Source organism: Oncorhynchus keta, chromosome 4 (assembly GCF_023373465.1).
Source record: "Oncorhynchus keta strain PuntledgeMale-10-30-2019 chromosome 4, Oket_V2, whole genome shotgun sequence".
NCBI classification, from domain to species: domain Eukaryota; kingdom Metazoa; phylum Chordata; class Actinopteri; order Salmoniformes; family Salmonidae; genus Oncorhynchus; species Oncorhynchus keta.
Window position 1 is genome coordinate 81,558,190 of NC_068424.1, and position 15,481 is coordinate 81,573,670.

Genomic DNA, 15,481 nt, shown 5'->3' on the forward strand with positions numbered 1-15,481 from the left:
TAGCGATTTCTACTGTCCCTTTTGGCTGGCTGACCCACCTACCCTTGTTGTTTAGCGATTTCTACTGTCCCTTTTGGCTGGCTGACCCACCTACCCTTGTTGTTTAGCGATTTCTACTGTTCCTTTTGGCTGGCTGACCCACCTACCCTTGTTGTTTAGCGATTTCTACTGTCCCTTTTGGCTGGCTGACCCACCTACCCTTGTTGTTTAGCGATTTCTACTGTCCCTTTTGGCTGGCTGACCCACCTACCCTTGTTGTTTAGCGATTTCTACTGTCCCTTTTGGCTGGCTGACCCACCTACCCTTGTTGTTTAGCGATTTCTACTGTCCCTTTTGGCTGGCTGACCCACCTACCCTTGTTGTTTAGAGATTTCTACTGTCCCTTTTGGCTGGCTGACCCACCTACCCTTGTTGTTTAGAGATTTCTACTGTCCCTTTTGGCTGGCTGACCCACCTACCCTTGTTGTTTAGCTATTTCTACTGTCCCTTTTGGCTGGCTAACCCACCTACCCTTGTTGTTTAGAGATTTCTACTGTCCCTTTTGGCTGGCTAACCCACCTACCCTTGTTGTTTAGCGATTTCTACTGTCCCTTTTGGCTGGCTGACCCACCTACCCTTGTTGTTTAGAGATTTCTACTGTCCCTTTTGGCTGGCTGACCCACCTACCCTTGTTGTTTAGAGATTTCTACTGTCCCTTTTGGCTGGCTGACCCACCTACCCTTGTTGTTTAGAGATTTCTACTGTCCCTTTTGGCTGGCTGACCCACCTACCCTTGTTGTTTAGCTATTTCTACTGTCCCTTTTGGCTGGCTAACCCACCTACCCTTGTTGTTTAGCTATTTCTACTGTCCCTTTTGGCTGGCTAACCCACCTACCCTTGTTGTTTAGCGATTTCTACTGTCCCTTTTGGCTGGCTGACCCACCTACCCTTGTTGTTTAGCGATTTCTACTGTCCCTTTTGGCTGGCTGACCCACCTACCCTTGTTGTTTAGCGATTTCTACTGTCCCTTTTGGCTGGCTGACCCACCTACCCTTGTTGTTTAGAGATTTCTACTGTCCCTTTTGGCTGGCTGACCCACCTACCCTTGTTGTTTAGAGATTTCTACTGTCCCTTTTGGCTGGCTGACCCACCTACCCTTGTTGTTTAGAGATTTCTACTGTCCCTTTTGGCTGGCTGACCCACCTACCCTTGTTGTTTAGAGATTTCTACTGTCCCTGTTTGGCTAGTGTTGACCCACCTACCAATTGTTGTTTAGAGAGTGTTTACTGTAGTGTTTGGCTGGCTGACCAACCTACCCTTGTTGTTTAGAGATTTCTACTGTCCCTTTTGGCTGGTTGACCCACCTACCCTTGTAGTGTTTAGAGATTTTACTGTCCCTTTTGGCTGGCTGACCCACCTACCCTTGTAGTGTTTACCAATGTAGTGATTTCTACTGTCCCTTTTGGCTGGCTGACCCACCTACCCTTGTTGTTTAGCGATTTCTACTGTCCCTTTTGGCTGGCTGACCCACCTACCCTTGTTGTTTAGCGATTTCTACTGTCCCTTTTGGCTGGCTGACCCCTTGACCTCGTGTCTTGCGGTGTGTTTGAGAGTCTAGACAAATCCAATGGAGGATACTGAACTGCAATCCCAGTTTACCAATGTAGTGTTTACCAATGTAGTGTTTACCAATGTAGTGTTTACCAATGTAGTGTTTACCAAAGTAGTGTTTACCAATGTAGTGTTTACCAATGTAGTGTTTACCAAAGTGTTTTCACGTTTTTACATTTACATTTACATTTAAGTCATTTAGCAGACGCTCTTATCCAGAGCGATGATTTACAAATCCAGTGCATTACATGATTTATGACATCCAGTGGAACAGCCACTTTACAATAGTGCATCTAAATCATGTTTTTTTACCGGGGGGTGATGATTTGATGATTTATTACCGATATCCTATGGTATTTATTTGAAGATCCAGTGGGGTTTCAGGTGTTTTGTTTGAACATTTATGGCTGCTTTCATGAACAATCTATTTCCTATTTTTGGAGGTTGCATTAATTTATTCTGACCGATATCCAGTATGATTTGATGATTTATTCTGACCGATATCCAGTATGATTTGATGATTTATTCTGACCGATATCCAGTATGATTTGATGATTTATTCTGACCGATATCCAGTATGATTTGATGATTTATTCTGACCGATATCCAGTATGATTTGATGATTTATTCTGACCGATATCCAGTATGATTTGATGATTTATTCTGACCGATATCCAGTATGATTTCATGATTTATTCTGACCGATATCCAGTATGATTTCATGATTTATTCTGACCGATATCCAGTATGATTTGATGTTTTATTCTGACCGATATCCAGTATGATTTGATGTTTTATTCTGACCGATATCCAGTATGATTTGATGATTTATTCTGACCGATATCCAGTATGATTTCATGATTTATTCTGACCGATATCCAGTATGATTTCATGATTTATTCTGACCGATATCCAGTATGATTTGATGTTTTATTCTGACCGATATCCAGTATGATTTGATGTTTTATTCTGACCGATATCCAGTATGATTTCATGATTTATTCTGACCGATATCCAGTATGATTTCATGATTTAGTCTGACCGATATCCAGTATGATTTCATGATGTATTCTGACCGATATCCAGTGTGATTTCATGCTTTGCTAATGTGTATTTTAGGCAGCCCAGACAGAAAAGCTCTGCATGGTATCTAGGCCTCCTCCAGTCCTCATCATCAGATGGGATTTTCTTCAAGCTCTTATTCATGAATATGAAGATCTCCATCACATCACAGAGACCATGAATATAGATGGATCCCCCTTATGCTCCATCTGTTGTGATGTCAACAGGACCACCATATCTGTCCTGGAAGCCTGTGTTAAATGACCTCGGAAAAAGCTATACTGTGTCATATCTGTTTAGGATTTCTTCCATACCGGAAGTGCTAGATCGTTCCAGAACAAATTTAAATTGGCTTTGAGTTATAATTCGTATAACTCAGTAAGAGGCTCATTAAAACATTAATATATTTTTTTAAATAGCATCCAATTTCCTAATATTTCATCATAGTAACTAAATAATTATGCACGGTTATTAGCTGAAATATTTGTCCTGGGTTCACTTAATTCAGGTTGACATTTCTTGCTAACAGTAGTGGTAGACTGGGATCTTTGATTTCCCCAGTCTGTACTGGTTATACATCAGCAAGTCCTCCACAATACAACAGTGCCCTCTGCTGGTCATTTAACATATAACACCAACATCTGGAGAGCATTTGGAGAGCACTATTCAAGTCAATATTACAGAGAACTCTTGCATGTCTTGACAGACAACAAAAACATAAAAAATAAATGCCATCTCCCAAACCAGAAACAGTTTATTTCAAAGAGAAAGCAGATAAATGGACGTCTTTCTGCCTGCGTAGAAGGGTTAGTCTGAGTGCATGGAATGTTCAAAGGGACAGAGTACTTCAGGAGTGCTTTCAAAACCTCTTTCAGGCAGATTATGTTGTCGAAGAAACCTTGCATACATAAATGGCTGTTATCAGAGGTCTTTTTCAAACTCACAAAAAAAGAGACAAATACACAGACAATGTAGTCACACACATTAAGGACAATTATTTAATTGTTCATGTATTCTCATTCCTATTATGATAGATGGTATTTTGGGTTGAAGTAACAGCCAGTGGTAACCAGTGGGATCCTGTTCTAGGTTGGTTTCCATCTGAACATACAGTGCATTCGGAAAGTATTCAGACCCCTTGACATTTTCCACATTTTGTTACGCTAAAGCCTTATTCTAAAATAGTTTTTTTTTAAATCCTCAACAATATATACACAATACCCCATACTGACAAAGCAAAATAGAAAAACTGAAATATCACATTTGCATAAGTATTCAGACTCTTTACTCAGTACTTTGTTGAAGCACCAATTACAGCCTCGAGTCTTCTTGGGTATGACGCTACAAGCTTGGCAAACCTGTATTTCGAGAGCTTTTCCCATTCTTCTCTGCAGATCCTCTCAAGCTTTGTCAGGTTGGATGGGGAGCATTGCTGCACAGATATTTTCAGGTCTCTCTAGAGATGTTAAATCGGGTTCAAGTCCGTGCTCTGGCTGGGCCACTCAAGGACATTCAGAGACTTGTCCCGAAGCCACTCCTGCATTTTCTTGGCTGTGTGCTTAAGGTTGTTGTCCTGTTGGAAGGTGAACCTCTGCCTGAGCGCTCTGGAGCAGGTTTTCATCAAGGATCTCTGTACTTTCCTCCGTTCATCTTTCCCTCTATCCTGACTAGTCTCCCAGTCCCTGCCGCGAGAAAACATCCCCACAGCATGACGCTGCCACCACCATGCTTCACCATAGGAAGGATGCCACGTTTCCTCCAGACGTGACACTTGGAATTCAAAGCCAAAAAGAGTTCAATCGTGGTTTCATCAGACCAGACAACCTTGTTACTCATGGTCTGAGAGTCCTTTATGTGCTTTTTGGGGGGCAAACTCCAAGCTATACATTTCTAAATAAGTCAGAAAGTGGTTTTCATTGCAAGTTGAAGCGAACTGTTAGTTATGTAGCTAATATTAGCTGGCTGTCTCGCTAGCTAATGTTACATGTATGATCTGTGTAGTAATATTATTTGTATCTCAGAGCCATTTGCATGGCTAGTTATAACCTAATGTTAGCTAGCTAGCTAACATTGAACCTGGTTAGTTAGCTACCAGCAGATTCATGCAGGCTAGTAACCTTATGAGTTGGGATTATGATTGATTGTTTAGCTAGCTAACTACAAAAGACTCCACTCTGCAAGTAACTATTTCAATAGAATGTTCATGATGTCACTGCGACAATTGTCAATAGAGCTGGTAAATTCGTGCTGGCTATCTACTCTGATTTCAGAGCACTCTCATATGTATGTGCCAAAGCGCAGAATAACTGACCAATCTCTGAATCCATTGAATAAGGCCGGTGTCAGTAAATTAAATTGTTGCCAGCAGCACAGTTACTGTCACCATCGGTCTGGATAACATGAAAAACAGCCTAACCAGCTCCTCTAGGGCAGGTGAAATGGTCAGAGCGAGCTGAGGTCAGAACACTCGGATCAACCCTACTCCTGGGCCAGAGGGTCCGGTGTGCGCTCCTAGTGCGAACTGAATTTACGAACAGACAATCTGACAGTGTTCTGAGTTTACTAATGCCCAGAGCTACTCTGAGCACACTCTGACACTCCAGATTGAATTTACTAACACACCCATAGTATAAACCAGCCTTTAGCATTGAAATCTTTGGTTGGTTATTACATGGCCTCACATGTGAACCCTTAAAGAGATGGGTGGGGCTAAAGCTTAAGAGGGTGTGAACAATGCTGAATGCAGGGAAACTTAAATCAGTTCTACCCCCAAAAAAATCTAGATCACCTGTACTCTACACACAGAGACATGTACAAAGCTCTCCCTCGCCCTTCATTTGGTAAATCCGACCACAACTTTATCCTCCTGATTCCTGCTTACAAGCAAAAATTAAAGCAAGGAGCACCAGTGACTCGGTCTATAAAAAAGTGGTCAGATGAAGCAGATGCTAAACTACAGGACTGTTTTGCTATCACAGACTGGAACATGTTCCGGGATTCTTCCGATGGCATTGAAGAGTACACCATATCAGTCACTGGCTTTATCAATAAGTGCATCGAGGACATCGTCCCCACAGTGACTGTGCGTACCGTGGGAAATCTCTTCAAGATTAGGACCATTTGTCACAAATTAAGTGGGAAACTGTCACCAAAATCACCCCAGAATGAGAGTTCTGTATGTTTCTCCGTCCTGGTCCACCAAGGCTGCAGGCAAGGTCAAGGATGGCAGGGTTCGGTACACCAATCGGGTTCTCGGTAGGTCCAGGTCCAAACGCCAACTGGTAAATCCAAACAGTCCAGCTCATACACGGTAAATCCAGCCAATCTCTATTGTCTCTTTCTCTGGGGTTCACAGATCCTTCCAGCCCTTTCTCTCTCTCGTCCTTGTTTGTCTTGACCCTTTATCAGTGGGTCGGCCCCACCTTATGAGGGTTCCCCTTGCTTTTGGGAATTGCAGTTTTGGCAGTCGGACATTTTGTGATCTGTAGTTCTGATCGGGGTGGCCATTTTACTGAAAGGGCAGAGCCCGTATATTAGTTCTGCTCTCACATATCTGCATTTATCACTCGACCCCCTTCTTTGCCACGGTACATACCCCAAAGAGAAGCCATGGATTACAGGAAACATTCACACTGAGCTAAAGGGTAGAGCTGCTTAAAACTTCTTGGTGACATGGGGGCAGTATTGAGTAGCTTGGATGAATAAGGTGCCCAGAGTAAACTGCCTGCTACTCTGTCGCAGATGCTAATATATGCATATTATTAGTAGCATTGGATAGAAAACACTCTGAAGTTTCTAAAACTGTTTGAATGATGTCTGTGAGTATAACATAAGTCATATGGCAGGCGAAAACCTGAGAAAAATCCAACCAGGAAGTGGGAAATCTGAGGCTTGTAGTGTTTTTAATTCTGCCCCTATTGTAGATACAGTGGGATATTGGTTATGTTGCACTTCCTAAGGCTTCCACTAGATGTCAACCGTCTTTAGAAACTGGTTTGAGGATTCCTCTATAAAGGAGGGGCTCATGAGAGCTATTTGAGTAAGTGGTCTGGTAGAGTGTTAACTCTCGTTCCAGTGCTTTTCTACAGACAAAGGAATTCTCCAGTTGGAACATTATTGAACATTTATGTTAATAAACAACATCCTAAAGATTGATTCTATACTTAGTTTGACAATGTTCCACGGGCTGTAACTGAACTTTTTGAACTTTTTGACCGACGTTCAGCGCAACCTGAACGCGCTTTTGGATTGTTTACCAAACGCCCTAACAAAAGAAGATATTTGGACATAACTGATGGACATTATCGAACAAATCAAACATTTATGGTGGAACTGGGATTCTTAGGAGTGCATTCTGATGAAGATCATCAAAGGTAAGTGAATATTTCTAACGCTATTTCTGACAAATGTTGACCACCCAATATGGCGGATATCTTTTTGGCTGCTTTGTTGTCTGAAAGCTGTACTCAGATTATTGCATGGTTTGCTTTTCCGTAAAGTTTTTTTTAAATCTGACACATCGGTTGCATTAAGGAGAAGTATATCTCTAATTCCATGTGTAATACTTCTAATCTCATCAACATTTATGATGAGTATATCTGTAACTTGATGTGGCTCTCTGCAAAATCAATGCATGTTTTAGAACTACTGAATGTAACGCACCAATGTAAAAGGAGATTTTTTCAATATAAATATGCACTTTAGCGAAACATGCACTTAAGCGTAACATGAAGTCCTATGAGTGTCATCTGATGAAGATCATCAAAGGTTAGTGATTCATTTTATCACTATTTGTGCTTTTTGTGACTCCTCTCTTTGGCTGGAAAATGGCTGGATTTTTCTGAGACTTGGTGGTGACCTAACATAATCGTTTGTGGTGCTTTCGCTGTAAAGAATTTTTGAAATCAGACACTGTGGCTTGATTAACGAGAAATGTATCTTTAAAAAGGTGTCAGATACTTGTATACTTGATGAATTTTAATTATGAGAGTTTTGTTGTTTTGAATTTGGCGCCGTGCACTTTCACTGGCTGTTAGCGAGATGGGACGCCATGTATCTCAGAGAGGTTAAAATAAATCCTGCTATACCATGCGACGAAACATCAAACAGGCAAAGCGTCAATACAGGATTAAGATTGAATCATACTACACCGGCTCCGACGCTCGTCTTATGTGGCAGGGCTTGCAAACTATTACAGACTACAAAGGGAAGCACAGCCACGAGCTGCTCAGTGACACTGGCCTACCAGATGAGCTAAATCACTTCTATTCTCGCTTCGAGGCAAGCAATACTGAGGCATGCATGAGAGCATCAGCTGTTCCGGACGACTGTGTGATCACGCTCTCCGTAGTCAACGTGAGTAAGACCTTTAGACAGGTCAACATACACAAGGCTGCGGAGCCAGACGGATTACCAGGACGTGTGCTCCGGGCATGTGCTCACCAACTGGCAGGTGTCTTCACTGACATTTTCAACATGTCTCTGATTGAGTCTGTAATACCAACATGTTTCAAGCAGACCATCATAGTCCCTGTGCCCAAGAACACAAAGGCAACCTGCCGAAATGGCTACAGACCCGTAGCACTCACGTCCGTAGCCATGAAGTGCTTTGAAAGGCTGGTCATGGCTCACATCAACACCATTATCCCAGAGACCCTAGACCCACTCCAATTTGCATACCGCCCAAACAGATCCACAGATGATGCAATCTCTATTGCACTCCACACTGCCCTTTCCCGCCTGGACAAAAGGAACACTTATGTGAGAATGCTATTCATTGACTACAGCTCAGTGTTCAACACCACAGTACCCTCAAAGCTCATCACTAAGCTAAGGATCCTGGGACTAAACACCTCCTTCTGCAACTGGATTCTGGACTTCCTGATGGGCCGCCCCCAGGTGGTGAGGGGAGATAGCAACATATCTGCCACGCTGATCCTCATCACTGGAGCTCCCCAGGGGTGCGTGCTCAGTCCCCTCCTGTCCTCCCTGTTTACCCATGGCGAGGCACGACTCCAACACCATCATTAAGTTTGCAAACAACACAACAGTGGTCGGCCTGATCACCGACAACGACGAGACAGCCTTTAGGGAGGAGGTCAGAGACCTGGCCGGGTGGTGCCAGAATAACAACCTATCCCTCAACGTAACCAAGACTAAGGAGATGATTGTGGACTACAGGAAAAGGAGGACTGAGCACGCCTCCATTCTCATCGATGGGGCTGTAGTGTAGCAGTTTGAGAGCTTCAAGTTCCTTGGTGTCCACATCAACAACAAACTAGAATGGTCCAAACACACCAAGACAGTTGTGAAGAGGGCACGACAAAGCCTATTCCACCTCAGGAAACTAAAAAGATTTGGCATGGGTCCTGAGATCCTCAAAAGGTTCTACAGCTGCAACATTGAGAGCTTCCTGACTGGTTGCATCACTGCCTGGTACGGCAATTGCTCGGCCTCCGACTGCAAGGCACTACAGAGGGTAGTGCGGACTGCCCAGTACATCACTGAGGCTAAGCTGCCTGCCATCCAGGACCTCTACACCAGGCAGTGTCAGAGGAAGGCCCTAAAAATTGTCATAGACCACAGCCACCCCAGTCATAGACTGTTCTCTCTACTACCGCATGGCAAGCGGTACCGGAGTGCCAAATTTAGGGCAAAAAGTCTTCTCAACAGTTTTTACCCCAAAGCCATAAGTCTCCTGAACAGGTAATCAAATGGCTACCCGGACTATTTGCATTGTGTGCCACCCCCCCCAACCCTTCTTTTAGGCTACTGCTACTCTCTGTTTATCATATATGTATAGTCACTTTAACCACATCTACATGTACATACTACCTCAATCAGCCTGACTAACCAGTGTCTGTATGTAGCCTCGCTACTTTTATAGCCTCGCTACTGTATATAGCCTCGCTACTGTTATTTTTCATTGTCTTTTTACTGTTGTTTTTATTTATTTACTTACCTATTGTTCACCTAATACCTTTTTTGCACTTTTGGTTAGAGCCTGCACGTGACAAATCAACTTTGATATGATTTGAATGGGTGAAGACAAAAGAGCTCTCCCGTAGGTGTACCAAAACATTCTAGGGCCATTTTGTCAAAAGTGAGAATACAAGTTTATCAACTTTCAAAGCAGAATTATTTTCCCATTGTTCCTCAACTGTAGTTGATATAGTACACCTTTATCCAATGTATAAAAAAAACACCATTTCACATTTTGCTACACAAGACCGAATCAAGCCAATCGGTCACATTTTTCAAAATCAAGTCTGAAATTTCCAAAATGGAAATGACAAATTCAAAAGCCTTTTTAAACTTCATACACGTTTTACATTTCCTGCAACAGGGTGTTCACCTTAAGATCCTACCAGAAATAAAACAACAGATTTTGCCCATTAAATTTGTTTCCTTGTAGCAAGTATGGGACATAAAACTGAAAGACAATCACCTGAAGTGTGATTCAACTCACTGCTTGTGCCCCATTTCCACTCTCCACTTCCACTTTTTTCAAACACAAAACAAAATAAGTAAATGTACAACTTTAAATGGGAGATAGACTCAATGGCGCTGGCCATGCTGTCACAGACTCCATAATGGCACAGATACAACGTTGCAACCTCTTTCCATGTCCATTGAGATGCTTCTATACATTTTTCGATGTTCACAACTGATTAGGGTTCCCTGGGAAACATGGTTCCTACCATGTCACATAAGCTTCGTTTACACCTTGTGCTAACATGTATGTTTCCTTATCTGATCATTATGATCTAATCACTATCTGATCAAGGTTTGTTGCCTGCACACATGGTATTAAAATGTGTCTCTTATCCAGCCACAGTGTCCGCATTGTAAACAGATTTCCTTGTATTCTAATTATTTCACAAATGTACTCTTTTTTTAAATAATACTTATAGCATCAATATGTCTTATTAAAATAAATAAATAAGTCAATGGTGCTACCTGTCAATGATTTTAGAGGGTGTTAAAATTACGATTTAAATGGTTTGACTGTCGCGATCCATTTGCACTTGTGGTCAGGAAGATGCGTCTTTTAAAACGTTTACACCTGTCTAAAAATGTGGGCACCATCAGAATGTGGACCACAACAGGTTAAAAGGACGCATGCAAGCACCAGTTATAAACGGGGCTAAAAGACACAAAGGAGACGATGAACTCATTTTATTTCTAGATCTGCATTTGTGCCAAATCATGTTTTCTTTTTAAATAGCCCAAAAGACAAAAGTGACAACAGCACCAAACATGAAGTCAAATGAAAATGTGTCTATCTTTGATAATTTACCCAGGAAAGGGCTGAAAATAGCCCATATTCATATATGTGGCCTTAGAATTAAGCTAAATGAAAATCAATAACCTGCTAATGTCCGATAACCTTAATACAGTATATTATCCATTTCTGAGACTCACTTCGATAATTAATTTGATGATACAGCAGTAGCAATACAAGGATATAACATCTATAGAAGAGACAGGAATGTGACATATCCCTGTAATGCTTAGAGAATATTTTATGTTGGGTGTTATTTAAGTGCTGTGGTTCACCTGGCATATCTAAAGCCTTTTCTTTTGGGGTGTTGTAATAGGCACCAAGTGATAACAGTCAGTATCTAAATAATATGTGTGAAATGCTTGATAGTGTACGCGATGTTAACAGAGAGGTCTACTTTCTTGGGGACCTGAATATTGACTGATAATCATCAAGGTGCCAGGCTCAATAGGAAGCTCCTCACTGTAACCAGTGCCTGTAATCTGGTTCAGGTTATTAATCAACCTACCAGGGTGTTTACAAACACTACAGGAAAAAGATCATGCACATGTATTGATCACATTTTTACTAATGTTGTAGAACTTTGTTCTAAAGTTGTATCTGTACCCATTGGATGCAGTGATCAAAATATAGTGGCTACATACAGGAAAGACAAAGTTCCAACAGCTGGGCCTTAAATAGTGTATAACAGATCATACAAAATACTTTGCTGTGACTCTTATGTGGATGATGTTAAACATATTTGTTGGTCTGATGTGATTAATGAGGAGCATCCAGATGCTGCACTTGATGAATTTATCAAATTGCTTCCTCCAATTATTGATAAACATGCACCTGTTATTCCCGAAACTGACTGGATTGACGATGGATTGATGAGGAAATGAAAAAACGTATGAATGAAAGAGATGGGGCAAAGGGAGTGTCTAATAAGTCTAGCTGTACATCTGACTGGCTGACTTACTGTAAATTGAGAAATTATGCGACTAAACTCAAAACAAAGAAGAAGAAACTGTATTATGAAGCCAAGACCAATAATATGAAGAATGATCCCCGGGGGGAAAAAAACGTTGTAGTACTTGAAATAAAATGATGTCTAGAAAGACCGATTCAACTCCATCTTTCATCAGATCAGATGGCTTATTCATCGCAAAACCATTTGATGTTGACAATTATTTTTTATTAATGTTTTTGTATTTGACCTCCTTTTTTGTGATATCCAATTGCGACCTTGTCTCATCACTGCAACTCCCCAATGGGCTTGGGAGAGGCGAAGGGCGAGACATGTGTCCTCCAAAACATTACCCGCCAAACCACGCTTCTTAAGACCCGCCCGCTTAACCCAGAAGCCAGCCGCCCTCTATGGGACTCTCGGTCACGGTCGGGTGTGACACAGCCTGGGAACACTGCGATGCAGTGCCTTAGACAGCTGCATCACTCGGGAGGCCCTGTTGCCAATTATTTATTCATTTTAATTTGTTGGCAAAGTGGGCAAACTTAGGCAGGAAATGCCAAAAACAAACAGTGAGCCATCATACTCACGCATAAAAAAAAATATGAAAGAAAAACATTGCATTTTGTAAAGTTAGTGTGGAAAAATTGTTATTGATCAATAATGACAAATCTCTGTGCATTGAAAACTTAGATGGAAAGCTAGCTGACTCTATAGCCACTGCTATCTGTCATATCTTTAATCTGAGCCTAGAGGAAAGTATTTGTCCTCAGGCCTGGAGGGAAACCAAAGTAATTCCTCTACCCAAGAATGGTAAAGTGTCCTTTACTGGTTCTAACAGCAGACCTATCAGCTTACTACCAGCTCTTATCAAACTGTTGGGAAAAAATGGTGTTTGATGAAATACAATGCTATTTCTCTGTAGACAAATGAACAACAGACTTTCAGCATGCTTATAGAGAAGGGCCCTCAATATGTACTGCACTGACACAAATGACTGATGATGTCATGCCCTGACCTTAGAGAGCCTTTGAATTCTCTATTTGGTAGGTCAGGGTGTGACTAGGGTGGGAAATCTATGTTTATATTTCTTTGTTGGCCGAGTATGGTTTCCAATCAGAGGCAGCTGTCTATCGTTGTCTCTGATTGGGGATCATATTTAGGCAGCCCCTTTTCCCACCTTCTGTTGTGGGATCTTGTCTGTTTGTGTTGCACTCCTAACTTTACGTTCAAATCAAATCAAATCAAATGTTTGTGTATGTGACACATTTGATTTGATTTGATTTGATTTGGTTAGCAGATGTTAATGCGAGTGTAGTGAAATGCTTGTGCTTCTAGTTCTGAGTTGTTTATTGGTTTTGGTGGAACTATTAAAGAAAATGTTCGCCTACCACGCTGCCTGGACGCAGGCCGGGGAGTATCGCAGTCTGAAGGAGGAGACAGAGGCAGCAAAAGCGAAATGGCGATGATACAAGGAGTTAGCTCAACGAAGCAAGCACGAGAGGCAGCCCCCCCCCCGAAATTTGGGGGAGGCACGCGGGGAGATTGGTGGAGTCAGGGTTCAGAACTGAGCCAACTCCCCATGCTTACAGTGGGGAGCGTGTGACTGGTCAGGCACTGTGTTATGTGGTGATGCGCATGGTGTCTCCAGTGAGCATTCACAGGTCGGTACGCTCTGTGCCAGCTCCCCGCATTTGCCGGGCAGAAGTTGGCATATATGGTGTATCCGGTGCCTGCTCCACGCACCAGGCTTCCAGTGCATCTCCCCAGTCCAGTGAGACCTGGTCCGGTTCCACGTACCAGGCCTCCAGTATGTCTCCCCAGCCTGGTAAGCCCTGTGGCAGCTCCACGCACCAGGCTTCCAGTACGTCTCCTCAGTCCGGTGAGACCTGTTCTGGCTCCACGTACAAATCCTCCAGTGGCCCGGAGCCCCCAGGGATAATTCATGGCCCGCAACCTCCAGTGATAATCCATGGCCCGACATCTCCAGTGATGATCCATGGCCCGGAGCCTGTAGTGATGATCCATGGCACGAAGCCTCCAGTGATGATTCATGACCTGGAGCCTGTAGTGATGATCCATGGCATGAAGCCTCCAGTGATAATCCATGGCCTGGAGCCTCCAGTGATAATCCATGGCCTGGAGCCTCCAGTGATAATCCATGGCACAAAGCCTCCAGCCTCCGGTCCCCAGTCTGGAGCCTCCAGCTGTGGTTCCCAGTTCAGAGCCTCCGGCGATGATCCACGGTCCGGTTCCTCCGGCAACGATTCGCGGTCCGGAGTCTGCGGCGATGATCCACGGTCCGGTTCCACAGAAGCAGATGGATCAGCGTAAGGAGTGGGGGCTACATCCTGAACCGGAGCCCCCACCGAGGGTAGATGCCCACCCGGACCCTCCCCTATAGGTTCAGGTTTTCGGCCGGGAGTCCGCACCTTTGCGGGGGGGGGGTACTGTCACGCCCTGACCTTAGAGATCCTGTAAATTCTCTATTTGGTAGGTCAGGGTGTGACTAGGGTGGGAAATCTATGTTAATATTTCTTTGTTGGCCGAGTATGGTTCCCAATCAGAGGCAGCTGTCTATCGTTGTCTTTGATTGGGGATCATACTTAGGCAGCCCTTTTTCCCACCTTCTGTTGTGGGATCTTGTCTTGTGTGTTGCATGTGTTTGCACTCCTAGCTTTACGTTCGTTGAGTTGTTTATTGTTTTTGGTGGAACATTTCTAATTAAAGAAAAGGTACGCCTACCACGCTGCACCTTGGTCTTCATTTAACGACGGACGTTACAGATGATTGGTTGAAGGAAATTTATAATAAGAAGATTGTGGGAGCTGTACTGTTAGATTTCAGTGCAGCCTTTAACATTGTTGACCATAACCTGTTATTCAGAAAATGTTTGCATTATGGCTTTTCAACCTTTGCCATATTGTGGATTTTATTTATTTATATTCTACTAGGCAAGTCAGTTAAGAACTAATTCTTATTTACAATGATGGCCTACTACGGCCAAACCCAGCCGTCGCTGGGTCAATTGTGCGCCGCCCTATGGGGCTCGCAATCACAGCCGGATGTGATTCAGCCTGGCTGGATTCAAACTAGGGACTGTAATGACATCTCTTGCAATGAGATGCAGTGCCTTAGACAGCTGCGCCACTCAGGATTAAGAGCTATCTATCTAATAGAACTCCCAAGGGTTTTTATTTAATGTGTGTATTGTACCACAGGGCAGCTCTCTAGGCCCTCTACTCTTTTCTATTTTTACCAATGACCTGTCACGGGCATTAAACAAAGCCTGGGTGTCCATGTATGTGGATGTTTCAACCATATACACATCAGCAACTACAGCTAAATGAAGTCACTGGAACCCTTTAGGAATGAGTAGACAGTAATACACTGGTCCTGAACATCTCTAAAACTAAGAGCATTGCATTTGGTACAATTTATTCCTTAAGTTCTAGATCTCAGCTGAATCTGGTAATGAATGTGTGGCTGTTGAACAAGTTGTTGAGACTAAATAAACTGTCATGGTCAAACTGTCATGGTCAAAACATAGAGATTCAATGGTCGTAAAGATGGTGAGGGGTCTTTCTGTCCATAAT